The sequence below is a fragment of the Photinus pyralis genome, unplaced genomic scaffold (genome assembly GCF_008802855.1).
Source record: "Photinus pyralis isolate 1611_PpyrPB1 unplaced genomic scaffold, Ppyr1.3 Ppyr1.4_LG1, whole genome shotgun sequence".
NCBI lineage: Eukaryota > Metazoa > Arthropoda > Insecta > Coleoptera > Lampyridae > Photinus > Photinus pyralis.
The window spans coordinates 3,558,471-3,571,233 of NW_022170249.1; the positions used below are offsets into that span (position 1 = coordinate 3,558,471).

Genomic DNA, 12,763 nt, shown 5'->3' on the forward strand with positions numbered 1-12,763 from the left:
GTATTATATGGCTAAATCTATGCCCATATTGAATTTCATGCAATTCAGTTCATAACTAACGGAGATGTAAAAGCGATCGAACATTTCTAAACAAAGTTATCGTTCACACGGACAGATAGATGGACAGACAGACAAAGGAACAGACGGACAGACCAACAGGCAGACGACAGATAGCAATGCAAAATTATAAACGATCTCTAGGATCGTTAATAAACGGCAAAAGTGTAAAATTATGGAACATGTAAAAAACGGTTTTTTGTTTTTTTTACAATAACTTTTTTTGTAAGCGGTACAGAAAAAATTCCTTCCTTGGTACAAGACTCGACACCATAACGAACCAAATAGCGAAAAAAGTAGAACAATAGCTCTTAAGATAAAAAAACTAGTAGCGTCGCAAAGTTAGCGGACGGACGGACGGACGGACGGACGGACAAAGTGGCCACAATAGCGCATTTTTTTTTTATTTTTGTGGAAATGCGCTAAAAAGTGAAAACTAAGTTGATGTTGGTTGACTGGAGACGAAACGTCAAAATTAAAATGTAGAGCATTTTGCAAAATTTCGTTTTTTTCCGGATATCTCCGACAGTAGTCGGAATTTTTTTAGTTTCAAAACTGCATTTAGTTAAGCATCAAAATACGCAACTTTATCAAATTTAAACTACCTACCTATCTCTTACAGTTCCCGAGATCCCCATGGTGGCCCTCGAAGTTGTATCAGCCTGTATACCTAGTAGGTTATTGTGTTGCCCTTACACCTGCGTTAGTAGTTTTGTCTGTTCACAAAAAGAAATTTATGGTGCGTACATAAATGCACTTTTGATTTTAGATTGCCGTTTTATCAAGATCTAGGATACGTAAATGAATTTGATCATTTTTAGGGGGAAAAAATTCCCCTTGTGTGATGGTTTTGTCCGTCCGTTCCTCGCCTAACTCGAGAACGAAAAAAGATAACGATGTCAAATTTCAGTCACTCTGTAATTGTGCAAGCCTGTTGAGGGCCCAGAACAAGAGAGGAATAATAAATAAATGAGCCGGATCAAAAGTCTGGTTTCCAAATGTGAGTTGAGTGGCAAAAAAATCCCCTACTGAAAATCGTATGCGATTCTTCGTATCTTGTTAATATTGAATCAGCAAAATTGTTTAGAGCGAATAACAGAAAGTTTCTAATTTTGACCACTAATTCGTTCTACTTGATCCGTTGCATTTAACAAAAAGCCGATACAACTGAATACCGAACGATCCTCGAGAGCTTCGTCCATACATCATTTTTACAACACACATTAAGAGATCAGCATAGGTTGTAAAACAAAATTTTGAATCGCCGGCATTAGTTTCTAGGTCCGTACATACATTCCATTTAAATATGTGAACAAATAAAAACAAATTTTTTGACCGGCATCAGTTTTACTTTTATTTGAGGTGCCCACGTACAAAATTTCAATTAAATACCTTAACAGATAAAAAATTTGAGATGGCGCAAATATAAAAGTTCGGTCGCTTATGCGCAATTTTTTTTATCTGCATAGTTTACCTGAGGTTTAAGGAATATTTACCATATGTTCTTTGTAACAAGAATTATAAAAGAAACCCTTTTTTGAGGTTTGGGCAGTTTTTTAGCTGTAACTTTTCGGCCCGTTAGTCTACGTAGACGAAAAACAATAGCGACCTTTCTTATATTCTGAAGATGTTTCAATTTTCAAAGCGATCGAACGTTTCTACACAAAGGTCAAAGGATAGACAGACGGACGGACACGCAGGCAGCAATATAAAATTATAAACGATCTTGAGGATCGTTAATAAATAACAAATATGCTTGAACGGTTGGTGGATTGTTGGTGGCCTAACCACTTGTAATAAGATTAAAATCGAATCGAAAAATTGTTTAGAATTGATTGATTCCTCGATTGATTCATTATCCTTCCTCTTGCGATGCTTTCATTCCCTTAAATACGTACTTGGACAAGATTTCGTACTAGAATAGTTATTTGTTTCATTAGTACAAAAAATGTCAGTTTTCGGGACGAAAACGCATTTTTTGTACGAATAAAACATACCATTTTCTCGCCAACCCCCATTACTTTAAATTATATTCGAATTTAGATTCAGTTCACAGTTTCACTACTAGTTTGAGAACTTCTGCTTTCTTGTCCTCACGTGTCATGCCGCTCTAGTTTTTAGGTTAACTTATAACCTATTCGTTCTTACCAATGAACAAAGAATATTCTTTATTGTTATTCATTGGTTCTTACTTCTTAGCAAAGATCATACTACACTAGATAGACAGCGCTGTATAAATTTTAGACTCTCATAATTCGTCCCGCCACATAAGTCGACTGCGTCCTCCAGCGGCTATGTTTTTATGAGAATAGTACAAACTACCTGGCGGGGTAAGAAGACGCGCGAAATGGCAAAGCACAGTTATTTTTAGAATAAAGGGCTATTGTATGGGATATCGACACTTGCAGATGTGTTCCACACTGACTCCCTGTACTGCGCAAACGCAAGCGCGCTAAAATTTGAATTTGCTTTAACCTGCCACTGTTTGTTTTGTTTATAATACCAGTTCCTGCTGACTTCCATATTACAAACCAAATGTCGCTGTATTTTCGGAAAGAATATGTTCTTCTTCTCGAATTAAAGCCTTCGGTCACTACTGTGAATTCCAGTTAAATACATTATAGCGCCAACTTGAAAGAAAACCTCTACTTTAGCTATCAGTCATGATCCTTGTAGTCTGGTTTTTTGTGATTCGTTCAGCACCGGACTCTCTCTTTACCATAGGTCAATGTTGGTCTGTAACGTTATTGCTGTAAGTAAATGTCATTAACTCTTTCCAATTAACTATTACAGTACTTACCGAAGCAGTTTCCTAATATCGCCTTTGGCATATTCTATGACCATGCACTCGAAATGTAGATAACAACAAAATTCATCTTGATAACATGGCATTTTCATATACCTACTACATATAATAGGTAAGCTAAATTATCTTCAATTATAACGTTTGGCGGTTATGTGTATATTATTTACCCCTTACACTTGACCGCTGTACACAAATTCAAATTTTAGCGCGCTTGCGTTTGCGCAGTACAGGGAGTCAGTGTGGAACACATCTGCAAGTCATTCTTAAGCGCAACCTTGCGTGGGTGTTATAGATGTTTTTATCTGGTTACCTTACTGTAAATTAAAATTCCGAATATTCACATCTTGTTTTAAATTAAATTTTTTATTGTAACACAACGAAGTTGAGGTAAAGCTTATGTGCTCGTGTTTCCGTCTGTCCGTCCGTCCGTCCATCGAGATCTCGGCCCCTGGGCCACTTAGAGACTTCGGGTTTTCGCTAATTGATAGCCGTTATGGTCTATATTTGCCCATTTCGATCAGTTTCGTATTTTCCATATTTTGCGCACACGGCGCAATGCCAACTTTCATATTTATGGAGATATTTCTTTGAAATTTTAACCACAGACGCTTCTAGTTCCGACTCACTTTTGCTGGACACAATTTTATTATGTAGGAGGCTAAGCGGGATATCTCGTTTATCCCGATCATAAAATGCTTAATTACAACAAATCTAAATTAGATAAATGTGTGGTTACAATGTAAATATGCCTGGATAAGTAGGTGCATATTATATTTGAAGATTTGCTAAAGTATCGTTTTCAGAAATTATACTAAGAAAAAAGACGCTTTTGCAATTATTAATTTAATCCGAAAATCTGGAAAATGTATTGGTTAGCGCTGGTTAAAAAAAGTAATGGGAATATTGTGTACAACTTTTAAATTATTTCTTTCATTGTAACGTCCTGTCTGTAATAGAATCTACCTTGTCTGGAATGACGCCCACTTACAAATGTAATTTTATCCCAATGATAGTGAGGGGTGTTGAGTAGGTCCTGTTTATGTGTCTCGTGTTTAGACAATAATCACTCTTTGTATTTATGATATGATTCGAACTCGTACGAAGACGGCTTCGGATGAATCAGTTACGTTCTTAACTTTGAAAGCCCCCTATAAATATTTTTATGGAACTCCTTAAACGCGAAACAACTCTTGCATATACGCTGGCTATCTAGTATGATCTTTGTTCTTAGCGACTAGCGTAGGTACACGAATGCGTACACGTATGATTACATTTACTCAAGTATTAGTTTTGAACTTTATTGATAAGGTGTAGATGCTCGTGGAGGGCCTGGCAGCTTAGATCATTGATCTGAGCCTGGCAGCATCGCATTAAAGTCAAACACGTCAAGGTATGGAAATGTTTTCAAATGTTGGATTCAAAATGACAGATAATAGTGCAATGGGTCTGAAGCAGATGGCGTTACGCGCGACGGCGGGTTATACCATTGAATTTATAACTATCAGAAGCGCGGATCCCATATAACAGTTTGTGACCATGTGCCAACTGGCCGCCGCTAGGAGCAGTTCGAGCGTTTGAAAGTCCGTGGGCGATCGAAAGTGGAGCGTTACATTGACATTAGATGGCAGCATTACAAACCATTTATTTTGACCTTTCGAATATTTTCCTTTTTAATCGTCAGATGTCAGGAACTCCGGATGTTTTTTGTGTTATCATTGGAATGGTTTTATAAATAGGATTGGAATGTTCTAAAAATAGATCCCTTAAGAAGCATTGCGTAAATTTGTAATGTAAATAATAATACATTTAGACGAACGAAGCTTGCAGTCCTTGTCCTTGAAGGAATGCAATTTCATACATTCTATTCACAGGCAGTAAAATAGGCAGGTTCCACATTTTTACTGAAAGCGGGAGATTTTGTTATTAAAAAACGATCAAAAAAATTTTAAGGCAAAATATTGTCCGTTGCAAGCAGGCAGCTACATCATTTCCACATTCACATTTGATAACTAAATTTCGCGAATCAGCTTTTTTTATAACCATGCAGCATTGTGCACAAATAAATCGGTCCCAGTTTACGTGAATTCGTATACCTACTAGAGCTGAGCGATAAATGAAATTGTTATCGATTTATCGATAAGTCTGTTCAGTCTGATAATTATCGATTAATCATTAATTGATAACTATCGATAATTATCGATAACTTTAATCACTTATCGTTAACTTTCGATAATAATCGACAATTATCGATAAATCGTAAGGCTAATTTTCGATAATGATCGATAACGTTTGATAATTATCGATAACTTTTTATAATTATCGATAACTTTTGAAAATAATTAATAATGATTGTTAGCTGCTGATAATAATCGATTATTATTGCCACGAAAATTGTCTATCTCTGATATTTATCGATTAATAAATAAGTAGCGGAAATTATCAAGAGAAAACTATCGATACTTTTTCATAAATCTCATCGATATATATTCTCAATCGATATATTACATCATCCATGCGTACACTCGCTAACATTTTTGTTTTTTTGGTATTGATATTGCGAGAGATAATTTAAATAAAACAGGATCTTTTGATGCTCAAGTTGTCTGAAATCAAAGGTGATCAAGTGGACGATAATCCTCAAAAATGAGTACAGCAGTAGGTTGTGAATTGTGATCATATGACAACTCAACAATGCTCTTACATCGCTTTTGTTGGAAGTAAACTGGTATACCTAAACATTGAAAAGTTTATGTCGTATAAAAATTCTCTCGATAATTATCTATCTTAATAGTTTAGTTGTGAGATTAATCGATAGATTATCGGTAAATTATAGGTTTATCGACCAATCCTTTAACATTTTCGATAAATTACACCGGTCTACAGCATTTTTGCGCATGGGACATATATACCTTATTTTTATTGCTTCTATAGCCACAAATAAGAATTAGAACAAAAAATGGTTATGTATTTGTTTTTGTGTGAAAAAAATGCAAAAAACCAAAAAATAAAAATACCTATAGAATCCTACTTACATAGGCATGATTTATTAAATGGTAACGTTTCTACATTTATAATTTGTTTATCTTAGAGTCTAAATGTTTAAAAATGGAACAGTTTTGCTGTTTTTGTCATGTTCAACTGAATCTGATCTTCCATCATGCTTCCAACTTCCTGGCCTTGGGAAGGTGCCTAAGTTCCATTGTCTCGAGAAAGTGTTGTCCTTATTCCAAATAAGCTCCCATATTATCCTTAAATTGATCTAAATGAGAATGTAACCTGTGCATCTTTATTCTTTAGAGACATTCTATACCCCATGATACAAAACCAAATCCTGTCAGCTCGTCATAATTTTCAGCTCTATGGTTTCCCAGGAAACACTGAACGGGAAACCATGGACTATTGCCTTAAAACTGTTCCAGGATTTTTTTTCCTCTTTGCTAAGTAACCGCGGAAAAATATCACCCTCCATTTTTCTTTTTTTTTTAGGGAAAACAAAGATTCCAGCTTTAATTTTCGCCCCTGAAAGCTTTCAATCAAATCGCTGTAACTTTTGTAAAAGCAAATATTTTCGATGTCTTAATCGCACTTTTTATTTATTTTTGCTTATTATAGTCAGAATATATATTGTGTAAATCCCATGCGCAAAAAATTCTTTTTTTGTTGACCGGTCGACCATTTTTTTAAAATTTATCGATTGACTATCTATTAATCGATAATTATCGATAAGTTATCGATTAACCATTGAGAACAAATTTCAAACGTCAGAATTTAAAAGAAAAGAGGTTAACGACCTTTTTATTTTGTATCAAAATTGCCAGGTGTGACGTGTGATCCTAGATCAGGGGTCGGCAACCTGCGGCTCTTTTGATACCTATAAAGTTGCGGCTCTCCGTATTTATCTAAAGAAATTAGTTCATTTGTTCGAAATTCGCCTTTTTAATTAATCTTATTTTGTATCAAAAGTATACTTGCAGCAAATAATTATCTAATTTTTGACACTTGTTTACTTTCTGGTATTCTTTTGTTTTTTTTATTATAGCCAGCCTACTCCGATGTATAAACACGTAATTAATTAATGAGTAGGTACTTTTGTGAAAAATATTGAATAACCTAAACACTGCGGAGTTTAAGCACAGGGCACCCCTTATAAACATTTAAGAGAAGACAAAAGCGAATAGCGAAATAAAATAGTGGTAGTTCCATTTGAAAAAGAATAGTTATAGCACTTTGAACAAACGGCATTGAAACAACCAAATATTCAGGATGTTCTATTTAAAAAGATCAGTTATTAATTGACATCGTAAAAATGGAACACCCTGTACATTCAAAAATAATTTCTGTAGATCCGCAACCACCAATATTTTTACCAGGTATCTATCAGCTATGTAGGAAAAACCGACGGACTGTTGCAGGACCCTGTATATAGCCAAAAACTATAATATTGAATCAAAAATTATTTGTGGCTCTTTAAGAATTGGGAAATTTTGTAAATTGTAATTTTTAGCTCTTCCGTTTCAATAGGTTGCCGACCCCTGTCCTAGGTAGTTTAACCGGTGGCAACGGTTTAACCGACACACACAAAAATTAAGAATAGATAGGTAGGTACATTTAATTTCTGTTACAGTGATCAAGGATGCCTGCGTATTTTTTGCTTTCCTGTTCAAATGTAATTCAATCTTCCTTAAGGAATGTTAAGTAAGGTCACGATTCATGAAAGGAAGAATGTTTATCTTACGTCATTCAACATCCTGTGTGCCACATAAATGCCTTATAAGTACGTTTCTTGGGTATCTAGAATTCTGTATACAACAATTACAAATCGAGATAGTGGGTTCATTACAGATTCCTGTATAATAATTAACAAAGGTAAAAAACTGACATTATTATTCATCTTTCTCGATGGTAGAGACATCTACGTCTTGTAATTTAAACTATTGAAAACAGTCACATATCCTGCCATTTAACCTGCGCTTCTGATAGTTATAAATTCAATGGTTATACGTACTAAAATTACCTACGTTCACCGAATATAGACTTCCTTGCACCATTGAGTGAAAAGTAATTTTTTCACACAACCCTTGCACCTAAAACGAATAAATTTCTTATGCCTAGTACTTGGGTTTATCAGAAAATATTTTACAGATTATTACAATCTTCTAAATACAGGCCGAGACCAAACCGACCACATTAGTGATAGGTTGCTCATCCAACAGGACTTCTGTTTCTGCCGCATTTTTTAAATTTATATTCACAGTCTAACCTTTGAAATCGAGAAGGGTCGCACCGATTCCACCCCATTAAGCAATCAAATAAAAAAACCGGCAAAAAGCACAATTCGTTTTGCATAATTTCGCCGGAGTTAATGAATACCTGTGTTTATCGTGCGAATATAATTGGGTAATGAAGTGTGGGTAAATTGAAACTGTGTTGTTATCTCTTAATCACTGCGGTTTTGCCGATAGCCTTTTTATTGCTTTAATTAACAATTCGTGTTTGAAATTGTACTACATCGCTGGCATTTTTCCAAATTAGTATAACGAGTTCGCTTATGTCTTCAACATACCCGTGTCAATTTCAATGATGGCATTATTAATAGTTCTACACAGTTGGCAGCTAACAAGTTTAAAATAGATGCGGATGCCTTAAGCTTTACTCGCTAGCGTCACCCGCCATTGAATTTAATGAGAACTTCATCCCCTTTCCGTCAGTCTTTGTTAACCCGGAACCCACGAACCGTTGGAATGGTCCGCAATATTGATTTTCGGCGGAACGTCGTTTGCCCTCGCACACGAAATAAACCTACAACATTATACAATATATGGATCGCCGGATCTGTCAACATCAGTTTTATCTCGAAACTAATGCGTCAAAATCATTTCCTTCTCCCCGCGGCTTTTAAACAAATCGATTCATAAATAACACTACGCTGAACACAAATAAATACAGACAACAAAAACAGGAATGTCGCGCAACGGTAATGACAGCTGTTATTTGTTATACAAAACCCGTTCCACCTAACTACACTCTTAGAGGGGTTGCAATTACAACTACAGGAGAACATAGAAATCGGATTAATATCAGGAGAGTTTCAGGCAGCTCGGTCCATGGGGAATTCCCTTGGCAGTAACCAATACTTACTGGTGGTGATTGATGACTTGAGGGTGCAACCCCCGTGCTTACTGTTTATGAGGCTGATGACAAAAACTTATACATTGTATTAAGCTGCAGCTGCTGATATGCGGCTTTGAAATAATGACTCAATATAAACCATTCTCACAAGTCACAACTAAGTTAGAACTCGCATTTCAAAGTTACAGCATTGGCACTTCAGAGCAAGAAATAAAGATTGAGATGCCTTGTAGCCGTTGGAAGCGTGTCAACGTCTCTTTTGTTTAGAATGTTGAAGGGAGACAACGTGTTACATTTCAGGAGATAATTTGTAAGGGAATATCAATAACTTTTAACTTAAAAAGAAATAGCTTAGTGTAAAGAATAGAACTTACACTATGGAAATAACTATTGGTGTATTAAGAGCGCAAAATTATATATTGTCGAGTGAAAGAGACAGTTAATCTCTTGAAATCGACAATCAATTTGCGCTCGAATTTCACACAAGATTTTTTCTACAATCGAGCAGTTCACATATTTCCAAAAATTTAAATTTTTCACTCAAATCATAGATTATTTTAATCTTATGCTCAAATGAAAGATGTCATTTACTCGTTGTCATTGGATACTCTGACCAATGCATATTTGATTTATAGTTAATAATTGGAGAGCGAGCGTTTTTTTTATTTTGTCGCTTATAAGCGACATTCCTCGAAAAAGATGACGTTTGCGTTGTCAAATAGGAGCGCAAATGCCTACTTTGGATATCGATTGTAGAAAAACTCTTTTACAATTTTCAATTTTCCTGATTGGATTTTTTTCCGAAAAATTACTGACGTGTGTTAGCTAAATAATTAAGAAGTATTCACTTGTAAATTTGGCAAGTCCAGTAATTCATAATCTGAAAATACCTCTAAACGGTCGGTTTTAGAAGTTCCTATTCCAATTTATTGCGTTGCCGTCTTTTCCGCAAAAGCACCAAAGAGCCCGTCCGCAAAAGCACCAAAGAGCCCGTCCTCAAACGTTTGCAGTTGAGGCCTGAGTTTTATTGCGAGCAAATAATTTAGTTATTCCTTATTGGTTGGGTTCGCCGCGCCGTTAGTACTTTTAGAAATTAAGGTTAGGTGTTAAACGTGAGTAACATAAATGTGTAATGTCCACAGAATAAGACCTTCACAGAACAGAAACATAAATGGCGCTAAATTGTCACTGAGTACAGCGTTTCCCGTGGTTGTACGGAGAACTATTTATCGCAGACTCAAATATTTTTTTGCAAAACCTGTAATTTTGCTCGTTACAGAAAATATTTTTATTTCATACTATCTAGTAATCGCCGCTTTCCCAGACTGATTTGAGTCTGGTAAATCGTATTTTACCAGACTGAAAATTTTTACCAGACTGGAAATTTTGCCTAGCAACCGCAACTGACATCCATCTAAACGTGATATTTGATTGATTGATTGATATTGATATTTGTCAAACTACTGTCAGATCAAACAAATCAAGTGATCGACTTTTGCTTTTATTTTAATGTGTACCTACAACATTCTAATCAAAATGGTATTTTAATAGAAATAGAGCAGTATGAAATAAAACGTTTTACATTATTTGTATGTTAATAGTATTTTACATTATTAGTCAGGTAAGTGAGTTTTTACTGGCGATAGGAGAAGTTGACTAGCGAGCCGTTAGGCGAGCTTGTCATCTCCTAGAGCCAGTAAAAACTATTACCTGGCGTATAATGTACAATATTTTATTTGTTACTCATTTGTAAACAATAGTAAACGTAAATAATTAGTTCTTAAATTAATCTTGAAGAAATGTCTAAAATATCATGTTATCCATGTAACAGAGACTTCGCATTAATTCTGGCCAATGAAATTACTAGATTACTAACTTGTAAAATTTTTACAGGTCTGCTGTCAGTTTTACAGTCTGTCAGTTTTACAGGTCTGCTGTCAGTTTTACAAGTCAGTAGCGTTTAAACATGACGTTTACCCGTTTGCGTTTTGTCTTGTTAATCAACGTTTACAACTGAGTAACAAATAAGTCAGTTAACGCTACTCGTTTCGAAATTCCTGCCTCAGCTACGCTTCGGCAGTAAACATCTCACTCGTTAACGTAAACCTTGATTTACCATACTCATATGTAAATAACTATTACCGTCGATTTTATACGTACACATGGTTTTACACATGTCAATTTTGACTTTTGAAAGATTTAAAATAGGAACAAGTTATGTGACCGTAAAAAGTGTTGTGTGGCGGATTGTAACGATAAAATATCAAAAAGGCATCGTTTCCCATATTTTGAAAAAGATTGTTTTGTGTTTGAAACGCGAAGAGGGTTGAAATGTGCTGTTATTTCTCTCCTATTTATGCAAGGTATGGAATTTATAAATTACCAACTGTATAGGCGCAAAAGGGTGTAGACTTGAGTTTTATATTTATATAGACGTAGATACTTATTGTAATTCGTTTTAGACAATGAATACAAAATACGTTTTAGATAATTCAACAACTTCCACCCTCGCTTCTCAAGTAACAAGTAAGCACCAGGATCAAGTTAACATCGGATTTATGGCTCAGTGGTAAGAGCATTGGGTTATAAATCCGAAGGTCGGGTGTTCGAACCTGGGTTGAGGTGAATTTTTCATCTGTGGCGGAGATGGAAATTACCTTAGGCCAGTTCCGAGCATTTTACCGGCTACTCCGAATTAGGTTTTCCTGCAGTTTTCCTAATTCGTAAGGTAAATACCGGAGTAGTATAGACCATCTTAAGACCTTCTGCAGAGGCAGCTCTAAATAGCATTATGCGGGTCACTCTGTAATTGGGCGCATGCCTGTTGAGGGCCCAAAACAAGAGAGGGATAATAATAATAATAATAATAATAATAATAATAATAACATTTGTTGTCAAAAACTTGTGTGACAATTTGCTGAAACGGTTTTATTACCTCTTGGAACAAAAAAATTAGTTCTAAAGATATTTTTTAACAAAAATATGTAGTCCAAACAGCAATTAAAACCAAATATTTCGTACGACAAATCGATAGACTTGATTTGCATTAGTCAGGAAATATCTGCAGAAAAGGTGGGTACAGTTGACCTACACATGACAGACCATCGACTTACATTTTGCGAAATTGAGATCCCTGTAAAGATTCCTGAGGCGCGAACTATTATTACTTATCGTGATTTTAGTCTGTTTGATCCAGTACTTTTTGCTCGAGACGCTGGCAACATGCATTGGGATTTTATTCAAGAATTAAGCGAAGTTGATGCTAAAATTTCTTTTCTAAATGAGGCCATTTTGTTTTTATTTGACATGCATGCACCTCTGAAGACAATAACCTGCAATAGGAGACGAAATCGGCCTTACATAACTCAAACAGTGATTGAAATGATTCGTCTAAAGGACAAAGCATATAAAAAGTTTTTAAAATCCAAATCAGTGAGTGATTATCGTTATTTCAAAAGTTTAAGAAACGTGTGTACGGCCGCTATACGAAGAGAAAAGGAAAATGATGTAAAGTATGTTTTAGAACTAAATTCGAATAACCCACAAAAGCTTTGGAGAACCCTTCAAAACCTCCAAATCCATAGGCCTAATAAACCTCAAATTCCGCCAGGTCTTTGTCGCCCTTCAGACCTTAATCAATATTTCATTAATTCAATAAATCCACCAAACATTGACGATAACCTCTTGCATTTCTACAACAACAACTGTAAAAGGGATGTGATGGATAAATTTGACTTAAAGCAGTTAGTGAACTCGACGTATCTAAAATAA

At 35.3% G+C, this 12,763-nt stretch overlaps 1 protein-coding gene and 1 long non-coding RNA gene across 4 annotated transcripts in view; both read right to left on the reverse strand.

The window, feature by feature from the left end:
* Positions 1-12,763, reverse strand: part of LOC116171791 (zinc finger protein 609-like) — a 44,279-nt gene that overhangs the window by 23,941 nt on the left and 7,575 nt on the right. The gene's annotated exons all lie outside the window — the stretch shown is intronic.
* LOC116171802 lies at positions 2,458-2,915 on the reverse strand. Of its 3 annotated transcripts, none has more exons than XR_004145528.1 (3): positions 2,858-2,915; positions 2,561-2,793; positions 2,458-2,509 (listed from the first exon to the last, which is right to left on the reverse strand). It is a non-coding gene; the product is annotated as an uncharacterized LOC116171802 (long non-coding RNA). The 3 variants fall into 3 exon arrangements; XR_004145531.1 differs by having other exon boundaries at positions 2,561-2,807; positions 2,858-2,900; XR_004145529.1 differs by having other exon boundaries at positions 2,561-2,653; positions 2,701-2,892.